Raw genomic sequence first — 9725 nt, forward strand, 5'->3', positions numbered from 1 at the left:
CCAGATATTTGTTCATGTTTTCCAAGTTAAATGAAATCTACGTACTCCAGTACCTTGGATTTTATGTAACGCCTGCATTTTCTCATCATCCATGTTATGTGCATTTACATTTAATCATTGGGCATATGATGGTATATCAATGATATTTTTATTTTATGAAAACAGATATATATTAATTATAAGTAGAGAATAAGAAGCATGATATTAGATTATTAATTTACATAAGTTGATTAAGTACTTGGGTTATATGTATTAAGCGTTAAGACTTAATTGAACCAATAGTTGAAGGTTGGGTAAATAGATTGGACTTAAAAGATACAATTAAAAGTTAGTACCTATATATGGTTAGTAAGAATTAATTTAGGGTGATAAAAATAGTTTAGTAGATGGTGGCATTAATAGAGGAATATTGGAAATTGGAACCATGAGCAAGCTCATTTTACCTCTTCATTTCTCTAAAATTCGTAAAAGGCCAAAAACACAAAATTTGGAATAAGAGAGAGGAGTGGAATACCTAGAAAAACTTAAGATTAAGATAGGATTTTGCCAACTATTGAAGGAGCCAAGCTCTCTAAAGGATTTAAGCATATTAGCAACCCAAAAGCTGAAATTGGTAAGTTGTTACTTGAGTGTTATTAATTTGTCATTAGGGTTCTTGATTACAAATTGGAAAAACTTCATTTGATGCTCTCATTGATTAATTAAAGGTCTGATAATCATGAATTAGTAGAGTATTGAATGATTGCATAAAGATTAAGCTTGATTTAAGTTTAAGTATGTTAAGATAGAAAACTGTCAAAATTCCAGCAACCTTGATGTTCTGTATTTTAGGCATAACATGGGTTATATAAGTCCAAATTAAGCTTAATTGGTGTCTATGGAAATTTTAAAGAGTCCTCTATAACTTTATAGTTTTGTGATTTTGCTATTTTTGCCGTTTTAGTTGCTTAAATTGAGCAAACAGATTGCTGCTCGGGTACAACTAGCTGTATGACCCTTGCTCAGTAATTTGAAAATAATTAAATCTATAGAAGTCGGAATTGAGTAATTCTTCTTGGAGATGAAACTAGACGCATAAATGGATATTTCTATTTAATATAAGATTTTTATATTAAGCCAATTTTGCCCAGCAATAAATATACCTTGGTACTAAATTCTGTCTAGAAAACAGAAATGTTGGAGATTAGTTTTATGCAATTTATTGATGTTAATTTGAGTTAAATTGGTATTTAACTAGATGAAAAATGTTTATAGGATATTAAAACAGTAATTGAGAGTCTTAGAGGAAGAGTTAGACCTATGAATTAGAGAAGGGATGATCTTGTAATGCATTAGAACTCGCATTTACATGAATATTTGTAATATGCATGAAATGTGAATTGATGAATGTGTTGACAGGTATTCAAAGGCCTGGAAAGAAAGTTGTGGAGAAAGGAGGTTCTTATATGCTAAAGGAATAAGTATATTTTGAGTAAGTAAATAGTTAATATTTGCTATATTCATATATTTAATCAAATGTTCCGCAAATGGTTGCGTTTGCTTAATATTGTTTATGTTTGAATGACTGAGATGGAAATGATTGGTGTTGAGTGGAATAATTGTTATTGCTGAAATATGATATAAGTGAAATGATTGAATTGTGATGTTAAGTGCATATGTGCATGTGAATGGTGGATTCCCCTATGAAAAAAAAGATATATATATAAAGCCTTGGGAGGCTAAAGCCTAGAGAGGCTATAAAAGTGTATAATGTGAGATGAGGCGGAGCAGCTTACGTGTGTGATATGTGAGGATGAGGTGGAGCAGCACATTAAAGGGGATCCACAAGCCGTGAGAACTAACCATAATTGTTGAATTGTATTTCTTCTATGATGGTTGTAATGAATTGAGTAGAATGGTATGACTTTATACCTAAACTATGAATATCATGGAAAGTTATGTGATTGGGTGGAAATTGTATTAAGTGTATGTGATATAGATTATGTTGATTATTTATTTACTGAGCTGGAGGCTCACCCCTCTCCAAAATTTTTCTTTTCAAGTTTGTAAATAGTAGTGCATCCGTTGGTTGTATGCAAAGTCTAGCTTTTAGCAGTTCTGTCAAGTTGGGCCAATTTTGTGAAGTCTCCTCCTGATGCATTTTTGTATGCAATTATGTGATATATATGGAAGTATGCCTTATAAGGCATAAGAAGATGTTTGTAATACTTGTTAAATGATGTTTAAGTATAATCATATGTTTATATGTTAATAACCTTGTGTCTGGATTCTTAACAACCTACATATTGACCTATCTACCTGTAGTATATATTCTACGACGCTTGTATGCTTCCTGGCTAATGTTTATTGGTTAGCATGTGATGGGGGTGTTACATATTATGTGCAATGCTGTCAAACTATTGGGTCCAAAATAGAATTTTGGTTGTGGCAAGATTAATATGAGTTCTTTTATTAAGGCTGAAGTTAATTTTGGATGAGTTGACAGGAGTTTAATTAAGTTTAATAGAGGATCACAACATTGAGCGTACGATGGCAATTCTTGCAGGAAATATAAAGAACAGAAACAGAACAAGGGATGGCAATCCAACATTAGAACTCTACGACAATTCAACTAAAAACTTAATTCTGCTTTCTTCTACTTCTTAAAATCCACTGCAATTCCTTTTTTAGCTACTATATAGTTGAGAAGAATAAGAGAAATATATTATGAAATTGATTGATTAAATAAGAGTTATATGAATTAGAGTCCATTGACTTGGGTCAATACCAAAATGACTAGAATTAGACATTTGGTTGGTTAGATTTTCACCCTTATAAATTATTTGTGTTACACTTTAGTAATGTGGGATCTTTAACACTACCTCTCAAGTACAATTGAAATTTGATTTCGACGCCAGTTGTCACTTGAAATTGAAATCCTCTCCTTGAAACTTGAAATTGAATTGAAAAACAATCGCAATATCGGACTGGACTGCTGGGATTGGACATCTAGACGGAAAGCCAAGAAATTAAAAAATTGAGCCAAACCTGCTCTAATAGCGTATTATGAAATTGAAATTGATTGATTAAATGAGAGTTAATGAATTAAAAAGTTTTAGAGTCCAACTAACGAGTACTAAAATGACTAGAATTAGCTATTTGGTTATTTGGGCTTTCACCCTTATAAGTTATTTGTGTTTCTTATTCCTTACTGACAGGGATCTCTAATAAAATAAGAATCGTATATACTCAAGATTTCAAAGGCACAAACTCCATGAATGAAATTGAACAAAAATTTCAAGAAATGGCTAAAGAACTACAGGATAACACATAAGAGAATAGAGCATAGGATTCTTGATAGAATGGCTCTGAAATTTTAATTCATGCCACATATAGTCAATTTTGTCAAGTAGTCCTGCATACTATTGAGGAGTTCACCGCCTCTGTCTCTCTCAATCGGTCTCTAATTATCTAGAGAATTATCTTTCTGGCGTACGTATTTCATATTTGTCCAATAAATTAGAAAGAGAAAAGAGAAGGAACTGACTTCATAAAGTTAGTAATATACTGATCTCATACAAGTATAGAAGGATACGTGTGAAAGTTGTATTTATATTTCTGTGATTGAAAATGAATCTTTACAAATGAGAATTCTAAGCTATTTTGTGTAAGTTTGCTTTGATATATACATAGTTGAGCTAGTAACGGTCTTCATGCTACCTAGAGAACTCCTATAGTCTATGTCAACGTTAACTTCTCTTTTAGGAATGGTTGAAGCAACCTTTCTTCCTTAGGAAGAAAGGTCGCTCCTTTTTCCTTTCTGCAGGCCAATGATGACTTGTCTATACAGCAGAGAGCTGTACAGACATGAGGCCATGCCCTTTGGTCCTTTGATCCTTTGACCTTTAGTCACTAGTGTAGTGGCTGGGTAAGTCTTCTTTCCTTCGGTCTTCAACACTCCCCCTCAAGATGGGTTCGAATAAGTTGATAGACCCCATCTTGCTAAGTAGGTTTAGATGATTTGATCTGTAGAGTGCCTTTGTGGATATGTCTACTAACTGTTCATGACTTCTGACAAAAGAGGTTTCAATCTCTCCGGATTGAACTTTTTCTCTTATGAAATGACAATCAACTTCTATGTGTTTGGTTCTTTCATGAAAGACTGGATTTCATGCGATGTGTCTGGCTGCTTGATTATCGCAATACATCTTCATAGGACATCTGCATTCTATTTTCATGTCAGCTAGCACTTGCTTGATCCAGATGAGCTCACTGGCTGTTAATGCCATGGCTCGATATTCTACTTCTGCGCTGGATCTTGCAGTTACAGATTATTTTTTACTTTTTCAGGTTACTAGGTTTCCTCCGACGAAGGTGCAAATCCCTAAGGTTGACTTTCTGTCAAAGCTTCCTGCCCAATCTGCATCAGAGAAACCAACAATAGTGTTATCATTATTATTTTTCATCAAAATACCTTGACCTGGGACACCTTTGAGATATCTAAGAATCTGATCAACAACATCTAAGTGATAGGTACGGGGAGCATGCATAAACTAACTGACCATACTAACTGCGTAAGCTATATCAGGCCTAGTAACGGTTAAGTAAATTAATTTTCCTACTAGACATTGATAGTGTCCAATGTTGTCTAAAGGGTCTCCATCTTCTAAGTTGAGCTTTGTTTTGGTTTCCATTTGAGTATTTATGGGTTTGGCTCCAATCTTTCCTGTTTCTTTTAGTAAGTCAAGGACGTACTTTCTTTGAGACAAGAATAGGCCTTTATGAGATTTGGCTATTTCTATCCCAAGGAAGTAGGACAATTGACCAAGATCTTTTATGTCAAATTCCTCTTTTAGCTTCTGTTTTACTTCCTCAATTTTCATGTCATCGCTTCTAGTTATAATAATATCATCCACATAAACCAAGATAACGATGGTGCATGTGTGCATGTGTTTTACAAACATAGAGGAATCGGAGACACATTTATTGAAATTGATTTTTAAGAGAAAAAGGCTTAGCTTGGCATACCATGCTCTCGGAGATTGTTTCAATCCACAGATTGCCTTTTTTAGCTTACATACTAGGGAATGATCTGATGTGGATTTGTGTCATAGAGGAAGTGTCATATAGACTTCTTCTTCTAGGGATCCTTGAATAAATGCATTCTTGACATCCATTTGGAATAGACTCCAGCCAGAGTTAGTAGCAACAGATAATAAAATTCGAACAGTGCTCATTTTTGCCTCAGGGGCAAAAGTTTCTTGGTAATCCACCCCATAGGTTTGAGTGAACCCTTTTGCTGCCAACCGAACAGGTTTTTATTTTGGGGCAAGAGGATAAGATCCCAGGTGTCATTTTTTTCAAGAGCTTGAAGCTCCTCCTCCATAGCTTTGCACCATTTGGAATTGGTGTTAGCTTCATAGAAGGAGGCGAGTTCGATGTGATGGGTAAGATTCCCCAGATAAGCTTTATACTGGCTTGATATTGATTTATAAGAAATGAAGTTTTGGATAAGATACGATACCTTGTGGGACACATAGTCCCTTAATCTAACAGAGGGCTTGGTGGGTCGAGTAGATCTTCGTAAGGTAATTTCTTCATGTGACTCTTCTCCAATTTCTCCCCCTGAAGGAATTGCCGGAGAGTCCGGAGTGAACTCCCCCTCGGGATGAGCATCCTGCGTTTGACTATCAAACAAAGAAATATTATGTGGAAATAATAATGTGTCAGGGCCAGTGGTACTGATTGGATCACGAGGAAAGTAAGGGTCATTTTCAGCAAAGGAGACGTTGCGAGAGATGTAAGTTGTGTGCATAGTGAGATCATAGCATTTGTAACCCTTCTTTTTAGAGGAGTAGCTTAAAAACACAGTTTTAACTGAGCTTTTGTCAAATTCGTGTCTTCTTTTGACATGTACAAAACTAAGACAGCCAAAAATTTGGAGATGGCCAAGTTTAATTTTCCGTCCTTTCAAGATTTCTAAAGGGCTGAGATGATTTAATGTAACACTAGGAAGGCGGTTGATGAGATACGTGGCGGTTAAGAGGGCATCCGACTAAAAAATATTTGGGACATTATGTTGAAAAAGTAAGGTCCGGGTCACTTCAAGAAGGTGCCTGTTTTTTCGTTCAGGGGTGTTAATACATATGGTTTGGTGCAAGATTCCATGTTGAGTAAAAAATGCTGAAATTTTTTTGTTAATGTATTCAATTCCATTGTCAGAACGGAAAATTTTTATGTTGGCAGTGTATTAATTTTGAATGAAGTTGTAAAAATTTTGAAAGCAAGTGAATACTTCATTCTTCCCTTTTAATAAATAGAGCCAAGTGGTTCGGGAATAATCATCGATAAATGTGACAAAATAACGGAAATGATTATAAGAAGTGACGGGGGCAGGTCCCCAAACATCAGAATAAATTAACTCAAACTTTTTTTCAAATATGCTAGTCGATAAAGGGAAAGGTAATCACGTATGTTTGGAAAATTTGCAAATGTCACAACAACCAGAGTTTAATTTGTAAGAGAAAGTTTGTTAAGGACACGATCAAAAGGATGCCCAAACCGCCTATGCATCAACGTTCCTTGATCGACCGGTCTTGTCGATGCAAGACACTGGTTGGTGGAGTCTTTAAGGTAATAAATGTCATTTTTAAAATATTCCTCACCAATCATCTTTCCAGTGATGCGATCCTGAAACGTTACAGAAAATGGTGAGAAAATTACATTACAATTTAAATGACGAGTAATTTTTCTAACAGATAATAAATTTGATTTAAATTCAGGTAACAATAATATATCAGGGATATTTTTGCGGAAGATGGTGGAGGTGCCACAACCAGAAATTTTGGCTTGGTCACCATTTGCAACGATCACATGTTGGGAGTTAATGGGAACAAAGTGTTGTAATTTTGTTGCGTCCCACGTCATGTGATCGATAGCACCGGAATCGATAATCCAATCGTTAGAATTAAATAAATTAAAATAATTTTTGGAGTTAGAAATTGAACCTAACCCATGACATTGTTGTTGATTTACAAGAGATTGGAGCTGAGAAATAAGTTGAAAAATTTGCAAATTCTCAACCGGGCCTACAGAACCGGCCGGATCCGACTTTGGGCCGGATCAGTCAGTCTTGGGTTGGCCGGTGAGATCTTGGGCTCGGGCCAAGTATAATCTGTGGGCTCAAATTTTTAAATGAACCCGACCCATGCTGCTGACCCGACCCGACCCTGTGGCATATGTTGCCTAGGAACCCGCTTCCTTCACTCCCATCTCTTCTAGGGTTGCCTCCAAACCGTCTTTCTCCCATCTCTCTTCTTCCTCCGCCTCCCCTAAAATTTGTGTGAGTTCCTTTCTCTCATCGACCATGTAGCGGTCGCAGCTAGGGTTGAAGAAGCCAACATCTGTCACGGGTGTGACCACGCCGGCGGTGATACTGTTGACGCTCCCTGCGCGAAATGCTTGATGAGTCGATGTGGCATGAGAGAAACACCCCGTTTTCTGGGTTGTCTAGGCTAGGAATGTTCATCATGACACGTCTGGTTTCTTCCTGTTGGAAGATGGCTATGACGTCGTCAATCTTCGGAAGAGAGTTGGACAGTAGGATTTGCGAGTGCAGCGCCTCATAACTGGAATCCAGACCCCTCAGGTAGGTATAAACTAAATCTTGTTCGACTCTCTTTCTAATCTCTTCTGGATCTGTGGTGGGTGGGAGGTAGTTTTGCAACTCCTCCCACTTGGTTAAAACTTCTATAGCGTAGTTTGTGCTTGATTTTGTCCCCTGTTTGATTTAAGAAAGCTCATGCTTCAGATTAAAAATATGAGCAAAATTTTGCTCGTGTCCGTATAAGCCTTTCATTTTCCTTCAAATTTCTTGTGAGGATTCGAGTAACATGCATAGTCGTGAAATCTGTGATTCCATTGTATTTATGAGGAGGGACATGACCATATGGTTAGTTGTTTGTCATTCCTCAATCTCCTCTGTTTCTTCTTTAGTTGGTTGTGTTGGATTGATAGGAGTTGGTCTGCTTTTGATTCCTGTGATGAATCCCAACTTTTCCTGCCGCTCAAACTGATGTATACTGACCTAGACCACTCAAAGTAGTTTTGGTTGCCTTTGAGCACAATGTTGGTTAGCTTTGAAACATCATTGTGAGACATTTTGAGTTTCTGTGGTTGGGGTAGATGATGAGAGATTAAACCTGCTCTGATACCATATGAAAGTTGTATTTATATTTTTGTGATTAAAAATGAATCTTTACAAATGAGAATTCTAAGCTATTTTGTGTAAGTTTGTTTTGATATATACATAGTTGAGCTGGTAACGGTCTTCAAGCTACCTAGGGAGCTCCTATGGTCTATGTCAACGTTAACTTCTCTTTTAGGAATGATTGAGCAACCTTTCTTCCTTAGGGAAGAAAGGTTGCTCCTTTTTCCTTTCTGCAGGCCTATGATGACTTGTCTGTACAGCAGAGAGCTGTACAGACCTGAGGCCATGCCCTTTGATCCTTTGACCTTTGGTCACTAGTGTAGTGGCTGGGTAAGTTTTCTTTCCTTCGGTCTTCAACAATACGCAAGTGTATCAAAAATCAGGTGAGTGTGTGCTAGAGTGACGTAAGGTAATGAAAGTGCGTATGAGTGCGAGTGTCCATTTGCGAGAGGTGTGTGCCAATTATAACGAGTGCAAGTATTTTATACTAAATTTTATTTAATATAAAAGAACTTTTTTATGTGCAATTAAGTCCTCTATTTAATTCTATAAGTAGTATTAATGATAAAGGGAGATAAAAAGAATTATATTTAAAAAAAATAAAGAAAATTGGAAGGTTATTTGTCCATCATAGAATAAAGAAAAATACTTGTGTTATCTTATATTTTTTAAAGCTGCTCTCTTTTAGCAGGCACCGAGAAACATATAATGAGAACCAAATTACAATAAAGTTTCTTGATTCCATCTAACTATTGATCAACAATTAGTATATGATCGTGGATTAAAGATGAATATGGAAATATCCACCAGAGCAACTCATCAGTGGACGGGACCACTTGCTGATACTCTAATCCTTGATCTGACTAAGGAAATTGTGCGATTGGATGTGATTGAGGAGATTTCAGTATACGAAGATGAACCTGATCAAATATAAATATGTGAGAAGAGGTTGAAGAGCATGGAATGAAATCATGTGTAAATACGATAAAAGGATAGAATTGAAGCCACTGATTTTAGTATAAGATTGGCAACTTTCAAAATCAAGTGACCTCAAGTAGAATTGCTTAATTTTGTATTCTTTGATGGATTCTCTTGCGGATTAGCCCTACCACCAATTTAATTTTAATAATATCGACAGATAATATTTTAATATGTTTGAAATTTTTATTTATTTTTAACATGGAACATAATAGAATTTGATGTAATTAAATATATTATATAATAAAATACATAATATAATATGAAATAGATATTATTCTTTATTAAGTTTCGCTACAATAAATAAAATTTATGTAACTATAGTTTTAATTTATAAAATAGAAGTTGATTTATTTATTTTTACTCTGCTGAAAGGAGACCTACAAAATCGAAGATTTATAATAATTCATGTATCGATCCTTACTGATCTAGAATTAGCAATTTTAATTTTTTAAGTTTGTTGAAAACTCTATATTTTAGTATATTGTATTTATATTTTCTACCTTTTCCTTCTATTAGAACTTATCAATTAATTATGGAAAAGAAACTGCAACATACA

Source organism: Ricinus communis, chromosome 7 (genome assembly GCF_019578655.1).
Source record: "Ricinus communis isolate WT05 ecotype wild-type chromosome 7, ASM1957865v1, whole genome shotgun sequence".
Lineage (NCBI taxonomy): Eukaryota > Viridiplantae > Streptophyta > Magnoliopsida > Malpighiales > Euphorbiaceae > Ricinus > Ricinus communis.